Raw genomic sequence first — 19,479 nt, forward strand, 5'->3', positions numbered from 1 at the left:
AACAGAACGATTCACATTAATCCATCGAGCCACATCAATTTGCGACCATCCCGCTTCCATTCTGCCTATGGCCCTCCACAGCAGAGAGTCTATAGGCGTCTCTGTGCCATACTGCACTATCCGACTGTGTTCACAGCGACTGTGGACATGGGCAACCCTGCAAACATTATCCCGTTTGACAGGTGCCGTGACGTCATTGCCGGCTTGGTTATCCGTTGATCGGAATGCCATCTTCCGTTCAGAACACGATCGTAAAGACATCTGTTGACAGTTTGTATGATTATATCGTGTATTAGACACAGGACAGGGAAATGGCAGTTTGTTGTTTTAATTTTGGACACCATTGTTGTTCCAGTGTGACCCCAAAATCAACAGTGGGGCATTTGTCAGAAAATCACAAAGTGGGGCAAATCTCAACTGGTGTTTTGCGGTAAATCCCCGCATCTCCAACAATGTGACGACAATATTTTAATGATAACCCCGGAAAAGGTGACATTCAACACACATTGCGTGACATAATATCAACTGAGGACATAATTCTGCTGTAAAAAATAAAGATTGAGAGGAAATTTTCTGGAAAATCATTGAAATCTGTGTTTCTGATGCAACACCAAACAAATAACGAATGGTGGAAGGAAGCATGGGAAAATAAAAGCTTTCTGCTGAGAAGGAAAGATGTGCCAAAGCAAGAAAAGAGCGTGTTATAGAAATAGAACGACGTATCTTCGATTTAATTAAATCAATACCAAGAACGGAAGTACACCATTTACTAGGTATCTAGATAGCGTAGCCTCAGTAACTGCTTTCACGTTACCATACTAATAATCTATTCAGGGAGAATTTTTTTAGCATTTTTTCAATTTACAAGTCATTTCAATTTACGAGTCATTTCAATTCGATATTGTGTTGGATAACTTGGCTACAATGCAACAACGTTACAAAGGGTCATTTCAATCGTTTTCGTTATGTATACATTCATTTTAATCCATGTTTATCTGAAATGGGACAAAAACCCGTGTTGCCGGGCACTACCCCGTTTTGTGAGGTACAACCCATCATTTTTTGTTTTAGCTAAATTGTGTATTTCTCTGTAATTAATAACGGAACAGAGCTGGAATTTTGATGGGCTATAGGTAACAGATCAACCTAAAAACTGCTGAGGTCATCGGTCCCTAGACTTACACACTACTTAAACTACCTTAAACTAACTTATACTAGGAACAACGAGAACACCCATGCACAAGGGAGAACTCGAACCTCCGGCGGGAGGGGCCGCGCAATCCGTGACATGGCGCCTCGAACCGCGCGGCCACTCCGCGTGGTTCCCTCATTGATTACTGTATTAGAAGATCGGAAATTGTAGGGCTTTACCCCCCCCCCCCTACCCTACTTCATGTTGTAGCAAAATTCTACGTTTATATTCTTCTGCAACTGTGTATATATTCCACCACAACTTTGGAAATGCCGACTGAGATTACATTCTCGAATATTTGCTTTTCTGACGTGCTGATATAACAATGAAGATCCTTATATAACATCTGCTGATGAAGCGTAGTACATTGACGAAATAAAAACGCCAATGAGGAGGCAGTAGACGTATTTTAGAAACGTATTTTATGATTGGGTTTCCCATACAAGGAGTCGTGTATGAGACTGCCGCTGCGTAATCCTTCGGAAGCATGACTATACTTTATGCATCTTAAGTTTAAACTTAAGCCTGCTCACTACCCTAGGTGACAGGTCGTCCAAAGCAGTGCAACTTTGCCCGATATTATGGCGCCACTGGAAATAGGCCCTAGTTTAGAACTGGTTATTTCGTTGCTATCCAAGCATAAATGACACAGTGAGGCACACTCATGCATTAGAACTGTTCACTGTTCTTGCCAGTCACCAGGTTGGATGCTAACTAGTGTAGTTCTTGAGACCGAAGTTTTTCACAACGACACTCCTCTATAAAATATTGACGGGCCTCTTATCGCGACGATTCAGGGCAAAACCTCGTGCTTTGGACTATTAACAACATCGTCTTCTTCAGGAACAACCTCTCTGATACTGTTGTGGCCTCGAATAACCCGTGGACGGTTTCTGATTGGTCAGAATTACGCCATGATGCCGTGGATAGGTTGACGTCTTCGCCGGTGGCACCACCGCTCCCTTAGGAGAGTTAAAACTGCGATGAATTTCTTTGTGTCTTCTCTGCGTCGACAGCTCAGTTCCATGCTCCGGTAAAATTATATCCGTTGTCCAGCTGAAGTTGTCCACCCCCTTAATAGAATCGCAAGTATATAGAAGGCAGGGACAAAACTTCTGTTTTATCAAATAGAACTTTGTTTGTGAGGCTGTACTTTGTAACTGTAGATATCTTAGTTGATCCTGATGATGGCAATGGCGGTAACCTTCGAAAGGGCGAGGTTTCACCCTGAACAGATGCGGTAAGAAGTCGGAGACTATATTATACACTACTGGCCATTAAAATTGCTACACCACGAAGATGACTGCTACAGACGCGACATTTAACCGACAGGAAGAAGATGCTGTGATATGCAAATTATTTTGCTATTCAGAGCATTTACACAACGTTCGCGCCGGTGGCAACACCTACAACGTGCTGACATAAGGAAAGTTTCCAACCGATTTCTCATACACAAACAGCAGTTGACCGACGTTGCCTGGTGAAACGTTGTTGCGATGCCTCGTGTGTGGAGGAAACATGCGTACCATCACGTTTCCGACTTTGATAAAGGTCAGATTGTAGCCTATCCCGATTGCGGCTTATCGTATTGCGACATTGCTGCTCGTGTTGGTCGAAATCCAATGACTGTTAGCAGAATATGGAATCGGTGGGTTCAGGAGGGCAATACGGAACGCCGTGCTGGATCCCAAGCAGTCGAGATGACAGGCATCCTATCCGCATGGCTGTAACGGATCGTGCAGCCACGTCTCGATCCCTGAGTCAACAGATGGGGATGTTTGCAAGACAACAACCATCTGCACGAACAGTTCGACGACGTTTGCAGCAACATGGACTATCAGCTCGGAGACCACGGCTGCGGTTACCCTTGACGCTGCATCAAAGACAGGAGCGCCTGCGATGGTGTACTCGACGACGAACCTGGGTGCACGAATGGCAAAACGTCATTTTTTCGGATGAATCCAGGTTCTGTTTACAGCATCATGATGGTCGCATCCGTGTTTGGCGACATCGCGGTGAACGCACATTGGAAGCGTGTATTCGTCATCGCCATACTGGCGTATCACCCAGCGTGATGGTATGAGGTGCCATTGGTTGCACGTCTCGGTCACCTCTTGTTCGCATTGACGGCACTTTCAACAGTGGACGTTACATTTCAGATGTGTTACGACCCGTGGCTCTACCCTTCATTCGATCCCTGCGAAACCCTACATTTCAGCAGGATAATGCACGACCGCATGTTTCAGGTACTGTACGGGCCTTACTTATACAGAAAATGTTCGACTGCTGCCCTGGCCAACACATTCTCCAGATCTTTCACCAAATGAAAACATCTGGTCAATGGTGGCCGAGCAACTGGCTCGTCACAATACGCCAGTCACTACTCTTGATGAACTGAGGTATCGTGTTGAAGCTGCATGGGCAGCTGTACCTGTACACGCCATCCAAGCTCTGTTTGACCCAAAGCCGAGGTGTATCACGGCCGTTATTACGGGCAGAGGTGGTTGTTCTGCGTATTGATTTCTCAGGACATATGCACCCAAATTGCCTGAAAATGTAATTACATGTCAGTTCTAGTATAATATATTTGTCCAATGAATATCCGTTTATCATCTGCATTTCTTCCTGGTGTAGCTATTTTAATGGCCAGTAGTGTACATTCGTGTAACTCTGTTTTTAAATCCGTGTAGACAGACGCTTTCTGTGTTCCTCTAATTGTGCTCATGTGGTTTTGTTGTTCGAATGTGCTGTGAAATTGTGTGAAGTTGTGTCGGGTTATATAATGAAATATAGCAGCATAAAGCTGTTAAAAAGCAAGGAGGAACAGCACGCTTAATACCTTCGAGATATTTTTGAAAAAAATTGTAATCTGTCGCTACCGACACGGCAGATATCAGAAATAACATCTGAATTACACAGAGTTTGTCTGTGTAGTGTATTAGGTGCGCGGAAAGAAAAACAGAACACATTTGAACTGTCTATTTTTGACGTCGCAGCAGGTTGCTTTTACATTAAAAATACCCTGAACAGTTAAAATATCCGTTTGTGACATGTTTCTCTGCTGCTCGTTCTCCCCAGCCACTTGCGCTTTCTGCCTGAGTCCTTGCGGTGGGTATTCCGGGCTTTTACCGTAAATTATGTCATCATTATTAAAAACTGTGCTAAATAGGAAAAAATAAACATAATGGAAAAAGATAAGTACTAAATAAAATATGAAGGTATGCTGTTCACTTTGTCCACATTGTTTTTTCGAAATCTATACACACGAAATTTGACGTTATGTTTTTATAATCATGGCTTCAGATGTAGCCTAATCCACACTGACGCGAACCTCAGGTGTGAGGACAGCGCAGCTGCAGAATACACGCATTAGCGGGTAAGGCGATGTGCGAGCGGCGAGGTTGCAGATTAAACCTCCCGTAATGAACGTGCGCGAATGTACTGGAGACTCCAAACGAGGAGGAATGCAGGGCGTAATGTTTGCTTCCGTGTTAATCTTACGACGAACAGAGGACAGTCTGCGTAATTTCTTCCGCCTACGTGCTATTATGATCCTTTTCCTTTCCCCTAGATGTTAACGCAATTTCTTTTTTTTTTTAATTTTGTTAATGAGATGCTTCGTGAAACGTTCCCCGCGCTGTACCTTAATATCCCGTAATGGCCGGCTGTTTGCGCAGATAAACGCGACGTCACGGCTGCGCTCCGGAGCTGGCGTAGCGTCACGCACGGTTGCCGCTCTGCAGGCGCGCCGCAGTCCGCGTGACAAAGCACACAATAGCGTGCGGCCGACCGCAGAGCGCTCGACTCCGGTGTGGTCTGCTCCGCTATGGTCCAGTCTGCTGTGTGCGCGCGCTGGTCGCTGCGCACGAACACTTTGTCCTTGTCAACGTGGAGCTTGAATCTACCTGCTGGGCATCTTTCAACTCGCAGATCGGGCCATGTCCTACCAGCTCACCTCACACGTTACAAAGTTCACCTCCGTCCCCTCCCCCTGACAAGCACGTACATGCATGCGTACCATTTTTGTTTTTTATGGGGAACAATAGACCACATTAGTTGACAAATCAAATTAAAAGCTTACAAAATATAAGCTGTATTGCTCACATCGCAGATGTACTTGACGCCTCCGTGTCTTGCTGATACAGTTACAGCTTTTATTTCAATGCATTCAGTGTTGCATTGGAGTGTCTGTCCTGTGAATTTACCTCCATCTTTTCAACGGCCAGATGGCAATGAATCACATGTAATGGTTTTAAAATTCACGTATCCAATTATCTGAAGATGACGAAGTAAGTTTGCCGCAACTAGTGATCAGGATATGTATTTAACTGCGATCTGGGCGATGGAACTTCTATTCTGAAAGCTTTTTCACACGGATATATAGATCGTTCTCTTTCTGATAGGGCCAGGTAATTACAAAAGAAAACTGTTTGAATACCCAGGTTTTGACCAATTTTCTTGTGAGATTTCCCTTTATTACCGCTGGAACTGGAAATACCCTCTCAAATGCTCCGCTTTGCTTCACTTGCAGCTTGCTGATATTTTGTCACCACGCTCTGCGCCCTTGCACAGAGAATGAGGGGCTTGGACTGAGTCAGAATCATCAACTTCACCTCCACTTCTCTCAAGACGCTTCATTCCTCTCTCTTTTTTTTCTTCTTTGATAAGCAAAGTTTCATAAAACTGACAAATATTCAGAGTAACCTGAAATAGAAAGAACAGAAAAACTGTTGAAAATATCATGTGTGGAATCACACTGCGAAAGCTCGCTCACAGTCGCATTCTTGATTTCCGCACGCCTACTGCTCTCCTATTGAGATATAGTTACTTGAGGTTTCTTGCCATCAGTTATGACAAAGGGCGCCACCAGAGAACAACTATATCATTTACGTGCAGTGAGGTGTTTAGTTTCACGCTACTGTGTGCTAAACACAAAGAAAGCGTCTGTTAGCCGAGAAATTGTAAACCATATGGAAGTAGTAAGAATGATGAATGTAGGTTCTTACTAAGCCCTAGTATACGTATTTCACACAGACACACGCAACGCACACTCCATTACTAGTCGATTTCTGCAAAAGGAGGGCCTGTTTCAGCTGTAACCTAAATTTCTGTGTCGTAAAAGTTGGTTCTGATGCAAGAAAAAAATGGTTCAAATGGCTCTGAGCACTATGGGACTTAACTTATGAGGTCATTAGTCCCCTAGAACTTAGAACTACTTAAACCTAACTAGCCTAAAAACATCACACACATCCATGTCCGAGGCAGGAATCGAACCTGCCGCCGCAGCGTTCGCGCGGTTCCAGACTGTAGCGCCTAGAACCGCTCGGCCACTCCGGCCGGCTGATGCAAGATGTGACACTTTTTCCTTCTTCATAAAACTGTTTTAAATTATCCGTCTCGTCCACAACGACATTTTTAGTTGTATTTACTACATCAGTTTTCTTCTTACGATCCAAATTTTCTTATTTGATTTCTTATTTATAAATTATCCCCAGAATTACTAACACATATTGAAAGTCGGAGCCACCCGTAGAATTTTTTGTGTGGAAATCCTTCTGAATTAATAATCACAGCCGATGTAAAAGGTTGAAATTTCTCAAAAGATGTTATTTACTTCATACAAAAAACATTGCCCTCATTAATATTAAATAATTAAAACAGCCATACAGATACATTTATAAATTTCGAGGTATTACGTCATGTCCAGTTTTGTAAATGTAGAATCAAATGTGATCTTTTGATCCATGTGAATAATATTCTGCTTAATTATGATTTTGACATTTTATAGTCATTTCTGTTTTTCGCGGTTTTGGCCCTTTTAGCCCCACACCAGCCCAGTTTAGTCACTCGTAGTTTGAGCCAGTCAGGAGGAAGCAGTATTTCTCCATTTTCCGAAAAGCATTTGATGCAGTGTGCATCGATACTTGTTACCAAAAGTACGATCATACGCTGTGTCAAACGAAACTTGTGACCGAATTAAGATTTTCCTGGTAAGGAGGATGCAGCTTGTTATCTTGGATGAACAGACATCAACAGATGTGGAACTAATTTGGAGTGTGTTGGTATCCTTGCTGTTCAAGCTGTACGTTAAAGACCTTGCAGACAATATCAACTGCATGTTCAGACTTTTCTCAAATGCAGCAGTAATCTATCATGAAGTACTATATGAAAAAAGCTCCATAAATATTCAGTCAGTTCTTGATAGAATTTTAAATATTGGCTACTTTTTTTAAATCTGAAATGCAAAACTGCACTCTTAACCAAACGAAAAAACGTGGTATCCTATGACAATAACACCAGTGGGTATGAATAGGAATAGGCCAACTCATAATCTTTGTGCAATGCTTTGTAGAGATATGAAATGGAGTGATCACATAGACTCAGTCGTGAGTAAGCAAATGGCAGACTTCGGTTTGTTGATGGAACACTATGGGAATACAGTCACTCTACAAAGGAGACGGCTTACGAATGACGCATCATTCAACATGGTGACGTTGCTGTCACGGTTTCTCCGAGCCATAATCCGTAGGTAGTGGTCAACCACTGCACTAGTAGCCGTTGGGCGGCCTGAGCGAGGCGCGTCATCGACAGTTCCTGTCTCACTGTATCTCCTCCATATCAGAAGACGATCGCTTTGGTTCACTACGAGACGACTGGACACTTCCCGTGTTGAGAGTCGCTCCTATCACAAACATGCGGACGCGATCGAATCGCGGTACTGACCGTCTAGGCGTGGTTGAACCACAGACAACACGAGCCATGCACCTCCTTCCTGGTGGAATGACTGGGACTGATCGGCTGTCAGACCCCCTCCGTCTAAATGGCGCTCCTCATGCATGGCTATTTACATCTTTGGGCGGGTTTAATGACATCTCTGAACAGTCAAAGGGACTGTGTCTGTGATACAATATCCACAATCAACGTCTATCTTCAGGAGTTCTGCGAACAGGGCTGATGCAAAACTTTTTTTGATGTGTGTAGTATACTGATGGATTTGTTCGTCAGTGCTACATCTTCCATCAAACTTCATCGTATTAGTGAAATGTTCTACATCTATATCTATATTGCGCTAGCCACTTTGCGCTTTAAGATGGTTTGTACACTGTGTACCGCTGTCTTTTCCCCTTTTCCTGTTCCAGTCGCGAATGGTTCGCAGGAAGAACTATTGCCTGTAAGGCTGCGTCTGGGCTCAAACCTTTCTAATTTTCGCGAGATAACGAGGAGGAAAGAGTGTATTGGTTGACTCTTCTCTGAACGTACGCTCTGGGAACTTTATGTATAATCCTCCTGAAGTGATCGACTCCAATTCCCGACCAACAAGAGCAGCAATGTCCTGAACGATTAACCACAGCCTGGATAGGCCACAGTCAATTTTTTCGTGCAATCCCGAAATCTGCTGGTATACGTTTCCCCTTCTCACACAATAGTAACAGGAACTTCTAACAAAAGATCATCACTCAAATATCTGAATTACAAGAGCCGCTGCATAATCTGTTCTAATATACCGAATGTAGATAGCGTTACTCAACTTACTTCGTGTAGTGGCGCTGAAATACTTCTTATTTGCATATCGAAGGATGTAGTACACCTCATGCCAGTTCGAGGTTTGTTGAATGTCGCTTTTATGGCGTTACAGTTTGAATGATTAGGCCGATATTACACTAGCAAATTAACTGAACAAAGTTGATTTATTCAAAATATTGGTCATAGCGTAATAGGGAACTTTTGTCACATGTCGCCTTTAGTCCCATTTATTTGATCGAATCAAATGAAGTACTGTATAACTTGCGACATTCTCAGCACAAAAATAGACTAAGAAGAAGCGAACGTATGAAAAACGATTTTGGAACCCAATAGCTGTGAAGTAAGGCCAGGATTTAACCCCGAGGATATAAAGGAAAAAAAATCCAACATTTGTAGATATAAAAATATTTGTTGATAGCTATAATATATGCTAAACTGTTACCTGCCTTCAGATATTCCTTTTCAGTTCTTTATAAATAGCTTCATAAGTTTGTAGTACTATTTTCGTCAATGTGCACAGCGTTATTCGACTACTATACTGTACTATACTGTAGTAGCTTTCTGCTGTTGGAAGAAATCGCACTGTTACGGTAAGTATTTCTCTTGCGGATATAGCATTTCTCAGGTGAACGTTCTGCTTCGTAATATGAGGAGCCCCTTTCGCGAGTACTATCGTCTATTCGCAAGTAATTTTCATGAGACTTTGCGTCCTCGACTTGCATGTCCCATAACAAATTTTGTTGTACGCATTTATTATATCGTCATTAAATGGGCTTCTCCCAAGTATTATTCCTTTTCCTTTTTTTGCGCTCCTCTTCCAGATGCAAACATAATGCACTCACAGTACAAGCAACTACAAAGCAAAGTAACAAGTTGCTTTCCACCATACTGAAATACTGGGTGACAGTGTAATATCATCTTTTGCGCCAAGTCAAAGATCTTTGTCTAAGACCTTTGTCCAATTTTTGATCAAATTTCTTTGTCTAATAAATTTGATAGTGTAATAGACTAATAATGAAGCATAGTACCATTCACTACTTGCAATTAACTCTGGTGTTTTACTTACTACTGTAGACAGTATGATCCTTAGCCTCGTTAATATTTATAAGCAACTATTTGGTTGGTGGTGATATTCGTGAATATCTGGTGCATTGTCGACAGAGCATGTTTTAGTCTATAGGCTGCTCATGGGTTTATAGTTTGTCTTTTGTGACCCATTTCTCGTGAAGGAGGATTATTACAGGACTGCTCCGGTTTTGTTAGCTTACTCATCTTATACAAATATTTTATAAGCAATATTACCAACTATAGCTGTGCAGCTGTTACGATACTGTTAGATAACTATTTTCATATACCATTAATATTTGGGGCCTTCTCTTTCGTCAAACCTCGAGTGGCTTTATACATCTGCTTGGTATTACTCCCAGAATGTTATTATTTTCATAAATATCTGGTTTTTCGTTTCAACTCTTCAACAGTCCAAACAATTAAACATATCATAGAACGATTGTACAACTAAGGAGCTACTTCTGTCAGTTACGTGTAGTGATGAAGCAGTCTTTGATAGTGTGGCAACAGTAACTATGGCTTTTATTAGTAACCGTTTCAAGCGAAGTACTGAAATTAAAATCTATTATAATTCAACTAATCAGTGTTTAGTATAATAAATTTTATTTCACTGTTTTTTATGTTTATACGTGCCGAAATATATTGAGGAATATCGTAACTGGTTGATACAGTGTACTGGCAGCCATCTGGAAATGGTCTTGGCTGAAGGTTAATGTTAAATGCCTCATTATTTCAGATGTCCCATTTCAGTAATCTCTGTATATTTGTATAGCCCAGAGATGTTCGTAGCTAGGTCGAGGACGTGGATACCCTACCAGATTATGTGCATCCAGAAGACGTTCTGAAGTTACTTGTCAGTTTTCTAAACGTTCACGTCTTATAGCCAGAGGTCGACAACCTGAATCGGGATTATTTAGGCAACAGAAACTAAAAATAATTAATGAATTCCATTGTTTCACACAAGAGACCTAATAGTACTGCAAATATAACAAGAACTTGCACAGTGATGAATTCTTTTTCTTCACGGGTAGTGAGTGTGTTTCCCGGAAGCACGTGCTGACAGGGTGTTAAGAAAGCTTCCTTATCAATCAATCTATTAGTGGTCAGTTTGTGGGAGCTTATATAGGAGAATTTAAGACCTGCACATTCGAATGCGGCAAAACAGAAATTATTAAAATGGCCTAACGAAGCATTTTGTGTACATGGTAATGCTGCGGTGATGGTATGTGGGCGCGTTCAAACAGGTTGTAATGGAATATGATAGATTCGTGTGAACACACGAATGCTTACGGCTGTGATCTGTAATGAAAGAAGTTCGCATCTAAGATGAAAACACGTTTAATATCTTTAATACATTAATTTCAATTCCCTCCTGCACTCTAAAATCGTTAATTTTTGCAGATGTTCTTTTCTCCCTCTTTTTGATTAAGTTTTCCATCCACGGGTAGAAATTGCGCCGAATCTTAAGCAGCACCACCTCTTATGTTGTGAGACTTCGGCTGCCATAGTCGTGGTACTTATTCAATGTTCCGGCAGTGGTTGTAACCGAACCCGAGTTATTAATGGTTAGTTACTCCCACTCATAGACTACTTTGTAATAATAATAACAATGAATAGGATTTTCCCTCAGTTTTCACATCAGGTAAAGGTGCTATGGGAAGGGTAGGTGTTAAAGTATTCATGTAGGTCCCATCCTGCCATTCGCTTGGAATGATTCGGAAATCCTGGGAAATTGAAATAGCTATTTTAGGAACAGGTTTTTCCTGGACAGGTTTCGTTCATTCGATGTGTTTCAGTGTCTCACAATTAAAGCGGACATGGAGTACTCATACGTGAACATTGTCGACTATTCTATCTGTTCCAACTGATCACATTTTCATAGAGCCCTTAAACAGAGTCGTCATATTTCTACAGAAAATTGAACGCATTGCCCAGGAGAAAAGCCTTCAACTTTCGTTTCAAAACACACCGTTCATCAGTATCCACCTTCAACTCTAGCGAAAACCAGCTGGAAGTGTTGCAAATACGCTTCACAGTCTTGCCTACACAACAAGTATATGATGGTTTCACAACATTAGATACTGCAAAGTGGACACTTCTGTTCCATTTCAGCAAGTTCATGCTATGACTAGCCTATCATAAAGGTAACTAGATGTCCGGCAAAGTCTGGGTAAGAGATTATTATTCTTTGTGCCTCAACTAAGTTGTTGAAAGTGCTGAACTAGTACTACATTACCTCAAAGAAGGAAAGTATGTGAAGTAAATAGTGCACTTCTTTGAGATTATCAATTTTGATGGATATAGGTAGTATTATAATAAAGAAAGTATGTATATTCAACTTCTGTTGAGGATCACGACTTTCCTGTAGACCGAAAAATTACTGAGCAATAATCAAAATCGTGTGAAACCCGACTTGCTCATGAGATCTATACAGTGTTGTGGAGTTATGGTCAATGCTTTGTTTCTTGACTTCCAACGAACCTTTTATAAATATACGCTTTATAGCTTAGCAAACAAATTGCATACTTGCTGAAGATTCCATCAAATATGTGATTAAATCGCTCCAGCCCAAACTCAGTGTGTCTCCCTCTTCATGAGGAGGTATGTGTATGTATATGCATTTATTTCAGTTTTAAACATGACTGTTTCTCAGCAATCGTATATAAGCTTCAACACAGGAATCACACCACTTGCAAACAACTGCTTCGTAGTCCGCCCATGGTAGGTGCGTAGTCAACCCCGGCTGGGTCGGAGATTTTTTCCGCTCAGGGACTGGGTGTTGTGTTGTCCTTATCATCATCATTTCATCCACATCGACACGCAAGTCGCCGAAGTGGCGTCCACTCGAAAGACTTGCACCAGAGGAACGGTCTACCCGATGGGTGGCTCTAGCCACACGGCATTTACATTTTTACTGTTTGGTACATTGACCTAGGTTTAGACACGTCTAAGGATGTCTTCATCAGAATGAAATTTTAAGAAACCGTTAAGTTCGATTGCGAGAAGGCAATGATAAAAGTTTCGAGCAGATGTGCTCAAGTCAAAAATTAAAATTAATTACCTTCCAGCCTTCGAACCATATGCCAGTAGGTGTATGAACTAACGGATAAGGTCTGTAGCCCTATGATTCGGTCGGTAGACCACGCAGAATGCGAACGACTATGTGACACTGTTAAAGAAAAGCCGCCGGCCGGAGTGGCCGAGCGGTTCTAGGCGCTACAGTCTGGAACCGCGCGACCGCTGCGGTAGCAGGTTCGAATCCTGCCTCGGGCATGGATGTGTGTGATGTCCTTAGGTTAGTTAGGTTTTTTAGTAGTTCTACGTTCTAGGGGACTGATGACCTCAGACGTTAAGTCCCACAGTGCTCAGAGCCAAAGAAAAGTCGTCAACTGTAGGAGACAAGCAAATGATCAGCACCAGGTGCTAATATCGACTGTTGTAGAGGAAAGTAAATGTAATGTAACACACATAAATACATATCACTTAACTACACTATCAAAGATTAGTCATTGGACTCTGTTACAATATGTGTGGGACTCTAGTTGTATCTGTTCGGAGAGATTTGAAACAAAAAACGTGTAGCTGTGAGGAAGGCAACTGTCAGAATCAGATTTATTGGAAGATGAAATATGTGTTTTGCAGCTACTGTATCAGCTACTGTCGAAGTTACTTCTAATTTCGGTCTACACGTCGGCCATCTTCAGGCACTGGTCATAAAATTCGTTATAGAATTATACTTTCTGGTGCATTATAAATTATTACCTTGATACTAAGTCAAATAGGCAAGCATCGTTTTCCTCAGGCGTGCAAAATATTCAAATAACTTACGGAACTGCAGCTGGGTGACGTCTTCGACAACAAGGTGGCAGATACGCCCCTCGTAAGAAATGTCTAAGTTATTCTTAACACTCACGCATCACAACTCTGTCGAAAAGTTTGTTCCTGTATAGATGAAAAGCATATTCGCTTTGTTTCTAGGTTATTGTTTTGCATATTTATTGTATAACTCCACTCAATGGCCACCAACAACATGAGAATAGGTGTGTCACTAATACAACAGTAGACATATTGGTATCTTGAAGCCAGCAGACTATCAAACAGGTGAAATTGACAAGATACAATAGAAAACCTTGGATATCATACATATATTGAATTTAACTGATGAAATGAGAAAATATGAAAATGCAGGAAGTGAAACAGACAACAGGGAATAAAGGCGATAGAAATGAGATTGACAGAAAGTGTAGAATGTCTAAGCAGCAATTGTCAGAGGTCATTTGCAAGGCTGTATGCTTGCATGGTTGGAAGAAAGATGGATGCTACCAACAGGGAACTAAAAGAGATCTTCGAAGAAAATAGGAACAGCCTTATGAACTTTAAGAGCTCATCAGACAGCTAACCCGGCCATTGTCAGCTATCCTGATCGGTGCTGCCCCTTCACAGTCAGGTAGCTTCTTAATTGGCCTCGAAATGACTGAACACATTCCACTTGTCAACAGCGTTCGGTAGACTCGGGTGGTCACCGATACAAGTTGTGCCCCTCAACGCTTAACTTCGGTCAACAGACGGTAACCAGTGTTACCGCTGAGACAAGGCCGTTGGAATTGTACTCCCTACCTCTAGTAACGTATGGACTACCTTCCGTGACGAAATGAGGCCACTATGAACGGCAGAGAAGTGTTACGTGGCATCGTAGTGAAGTCTGCTAGGAGAGGCAATTTTTTTTTTGTCCAGTGTGCCTAATCGAAAAAGAGGGATGTCTTCCATTCCTGAATGTTCTGTTTCGGCGCAGAGAGGATGGCACTTGAAGTGTATCGGAAGCCGACGCACACGTATTTCTATTTACGTGCAAATAGCTGCCACCATTCTGCCCAGATGATGAGTGTTCTCCGAACTTTGACCCATAGAGCGCTTATTATTTCTGACGAAAGCACTCTGCAAGATATATTTGCTCACTTACAAAGAGTGTTTTAAGACACTGGGTACTCCCCACAGCAAATGCAGAAGGCACTGAAAATGAAACCGAAAGAGGCCACAAAGACAGCGGAAGAAGACGAAGAAACCTTTAAATCGATGGCCTTCCTGCCATATGTGGGTAGCCTCTCATCAAAAATAGGACGGATTCTCAGCAGACACAGAGTAAAAGTGATTTTTCGTCCTCCACCCAAGACAGCTCCACTCGTAGGCTCCGTCAAAGATGATATGCTGCTCTGAAAATCTGGAGTTTACAAAATTCCATGTGAATGTCTCCTTTCTTACATTGGACAAATGACTCGTACTGTCCAAAGAAGATGTACAGAACACCGGAGGTATACACGACTGTTACAACCTAACAAGTCGGCAGTGACAAAGCACTGTACTGACACTAGTCAGAGTATGTTGTATGACAACGTCGAAATTTCGGCTACTGCATCATCTTTTTGGGTCTCGATAGTGAAGGAGGCGATTGAGATTCGCTTGACGACCAACTTTATTAAGAGAGATAGTGGTTTCAACCTTGATAAATCACAGAATCCGGCAGTTGGTGTAATAAACCCGCAAAGACGTCGTCACAGTGCAGCTCACAATGATATATCGACATGCCAACACAGATCGACTGCTGAGTCACAGATGTACCTCGCGCATTGTGCACGCCTCTGCCGCCGACCAACGTCTCTGGCGCATTTGCATCTGTGGCCGCATGCGCAGTAGCGCGGTAACGAGTATAAAGAGGCGAAGCGAGCACTGGAGCGGCAGTCTTGCGACTCACTCTGAAAATGGCTGAACGTTATACAGCCGAAATATTAGAAGGAGAAGGAGAATTCTTGCAGCTGCACACCCGAAACTTAATGGAACAATTTACAGGTTATGTATACATGATTAGTGTTAACATTACTGAACACGTTATTATTTTTAGTGCATACTGAGAATGTGGAAAGCATCTTGGCTACGATACAAGTCTATAAGAAATTGCCTGCAAACGAAGGTAAGTTTGTAAAGAAGGGAACCGTGGTATGCACCACTATTAATCTCCGCGCCGAGCAGCGGTGCGCAATTACGCGCGGCCGAGGAAAGCATCGTTGGCCGCACTTCCGGTGCACGGCCTGTTACTAACAAGGGAACCTCCCCATCACACCCCCCCTCAGATTTAGTTATAAGTTGGCACAGTGGATAGGCCTTGAAAAACTGAACACAGATCAATCGAGAAAACAGGAAGTAGTTGTGTGGAACTATGAAAAAAATAAGCAAAATATACAAACTGAGTAGTCCATGCGGAAGATAGGCAACATCAAGGATGATCTGGTCTCAGTAGCGCCGTGGTCCCGTGGTTAGCGTGAGCAGCTGCGGAACGAGAGGTCCTTGGTTCAAGTCTTCCCTCGCGTAAAAAGTTTTATTTTTTATTTTCAGACAATTATCAAAGTTCAGGTACTCACACATAATCAACTTCTCTCCAAAATTACAGGACATGTTCAGATTTGCTTGGACATATGCAGAATTTGACAGTCTACTCACGGAAAAATTTGAAAACGTAAAAAACATATGTTTTGACAGAGCACAGGGAAAACACTGTGCGACTCTGAAACTGTTGCATTCATTTGATGCAGTTTATGTGACAAACTCTTATGTTTTCATCACTTTTTTTGGAGTGATTATCACATCCACAAGAAAACCTAAATCGGGCAAGGTAGAAGAATCTTTTTACCCATTCGCCAAGTGTGCAAGTCAGGTGGGTCGACAACATATCCCTGTCATGTGACGCACATGCCGTCACCAGTGTCGTAAAGAATATATCAGACGTGTTTTCCTGTGCAGGAATCGGTTGACCTATGACCTTGCGATCAAATGTTTTCGGTTCCCATTGGAGAGTCACGTCCTTTCGTCTACTAATCGCACGGTTTTGCGGTGCGGTCGCAAAACACAGACACTAAACTTATTACAGTGAACAGAGACGTCAATGAACGAACGGACAGATCATAACTTTGCGAAAATAAAGAAAGAAAAATTTTCACTCTTGGGAAGATTTGAACCAGGAACCTCTCGTTCCGCAGTTGCTCACGGTAACCACGGGACCACGGCGCGACTGAGCCCAGCATCTCCTTGATGTTGCCTATCTTGCACATGGACTACTCAGTTTGTATATTTTGCTTATTTTATTCATAGTTCCACACAACTTCTTCCTGTTTTCTCGATTGATCTGTGTTCAGTTTCTCAAGGCCTATCCACTGTGCCAACTTATAACTAAATCTGAGGGGGGTGCGATGGGGAGGTTCCCTTGTAAGATCGCAGGTTGCCTTCACACGCGCGCGCTTCAAATCACCGCGATCGACCACCTATAACACTCAGCGATTAGCAGCCAAGAAATACAGCGAACCCTGCTACCGTCACCATTAACTATGGAGCCTTCTTTAACGCCGCTAAATACATCTACAAGCCAGGTCTCCTTGTGCTATATTTTATTCCACAACTAGGAAGTGCTACGCTGCGGTTGACCTGCTGTTCGATCCAGATCTGGTTGCGCTCTGGACTTAAAACCCGAATGCTGTACTGGAACTTGGACTTCAACGTTCACCAGACTTAGCATCTCAACGGACTTGTGATTTCGGCCGGAATTCTGCATTTCACTTGCACTTCCTGGACATTAGCATATCCACCATTAGTTTATACAAGAGGGTTGGAACTTACGTAGTGGCAACTATTTGGTCATAACCGATACAAAAGAGTTACATTTCTGCACGTGTTACTGTCCTTCAAATTAGTCACCAGCGTTGTGTAGAACCAGTTGCCAGCGATGTGGGAGGCGTAGTATACCGTTAGCAGAGACTGTTCTCTTGATGGTGCGAATGGAGCGGTCTGCTGACTCGAATCTCTGAAAAAGTTCTGAAGCGAATGCCACGAAGTGATTCCTTCATCTTCGGAATCAAATCAAATTCACAAGGACTTAAGTCCTGGAAGTATGGTGGATGGAACAGTACTTCCCAGTTTCATCAACCGAATAGAGCAGCCACAGCTTGCGCTGTATGCGCCCGCACATTGTCGTGCAAAATGATGGGTTGGTTGCGCAGAAACTGTCGCTGCTTCTTTCGCAACGTTGGTCGCAGGTGATGATCCAAAAACGAACAGTAATACTCTGCATTGACAGTCTGCCGTGGAGGAACGTAATACATTAGGATAACACCATCACAGTCGTACACGAGAATCACCATAACTTTCACCATACTGTGGCTCTGACGCACTTTCGACTTTCGCGGTGACCCATAATGACGCCATTCGTTGGATAGGCGTTTCAGTTTCGGCTTCGTGGCATTCGCTTCAAACTGTTACAGAGATTCGACAGGCAGTAGAGCGCTCCATTCGCACCATCAACAGAACAGGCTCTGCTATCTGTACACTACGCCTTCCACATCGGTGGCAACGGGTTCTACACGACGCTGGTGACTACTTTGAAGGACAGTAACAGGTGCAAACATGTAACTCTTTTGTATCGGTTGTGAATAAATAGTTGCCACTATTGAAGTTGCAACCCTTGTAATTTTCCATAAAGTGTTCATCTACAACTTGGCGCCTGGTAAAATTTTTTGTATCAGTGTTCTGTCAGTAAATCATAGAACGGTGATATACTTATTGTATTATTCCTGGTTATAACAGGAGGGAAGCTCTGTAACGCCATATTACATTACAAACGGACGACTTTGTCAACATATTAAAGAAAAGGCACAGGGCAGAGGAAAGAGAACAACTGTCGTAAGACAGATAATCCAAACAAGAAGAAGATGTTTGCCTTATTCCAGGAACGTCTGCCTTCTTTGTTCCGGAAAGTGGATACGTCTGTTTGCAGTGCTTGTTAAACACTTCTTTCAGTGAAATACAGAGCAATGGAAAACCGTCCTTTGCGCGGGTGGGTCTTGTTTCACACTGTTTCAAACGTCTGGCTAAATTTACGTCGTAAGAGGGAACCACGGCGGGCGTTCGGTGATGATTTGGGCAGCCACATTGTGGTATTCCATGGAACCCATGGATACTCGGCTCGGTCGCATTACTGTCGAGGCTTATGTGCCCATTTCGGGTGAGCAGGTCCAACCCATGGTACAATGTTGGCTCCAAAATGGTGATGCTGTTTCCAAGTTGACAAGATCACTGTTCACGCAGCTCGGATCGCCAAGAGTTGGTTTTGTGAGCACGAGGATAAATCTTAGCATGTCCCCTGGTTACCAGTCACCAGATATTAACATTATTGAGCTATTGGGGTCTGTTCTGGAGAGAAGTGTGTGTATCGCTACCCACCTCCATTGTAGTTAGCCGAACTTGCCACTATCGTGCAGGAAGAATGATATGAGACTTTTTTGAAAACCATACAGGACCTGTATTTATCCATTCCTAGACGAGTGGAAGCTGTTTTGAATGCCATCGGTTCTCCTGCACTGTATTATGTGTTGTAATGTGTTTTATTTGTTGTGTTTCCATTTTTTTAGCCTACCGCCTGTATATTTGAACTTATTGTATCTTATAAACTGACAGAAAGACGCGGTCTAGCTTAAATGAGGTCTTGTGCAACAAATTAGGTAAGGAAAGATGGAGAGTAATACGTGTTTTATGCTTTAGTTTATTGTTAGAACTCCTCAAAATATTAGGTGGACATTTTGATGAGTCTCAGAGTGCCCCGTTCAGTTTACGTTTATGTTGTTGTTGTTGTTATTGTTGTTGTGGTCTTCAGTCCG

This window comes from Schistocerca nitens, chromosome 1, assembly GCF_023898315.1.
Source record: "Schistocerca nitens isolate TAMUIC-IGC-003100 chromosome 1, iqSchNite1.1, whole genome shotgun sequence".
NCBI classification, from domain to species: domain Eukaryota; kingdom Metazoa; phylum Arthropoda; class Insecta; order Orthoptera; family Acrididae; genus Schistocerca; species Schistocerca nitens.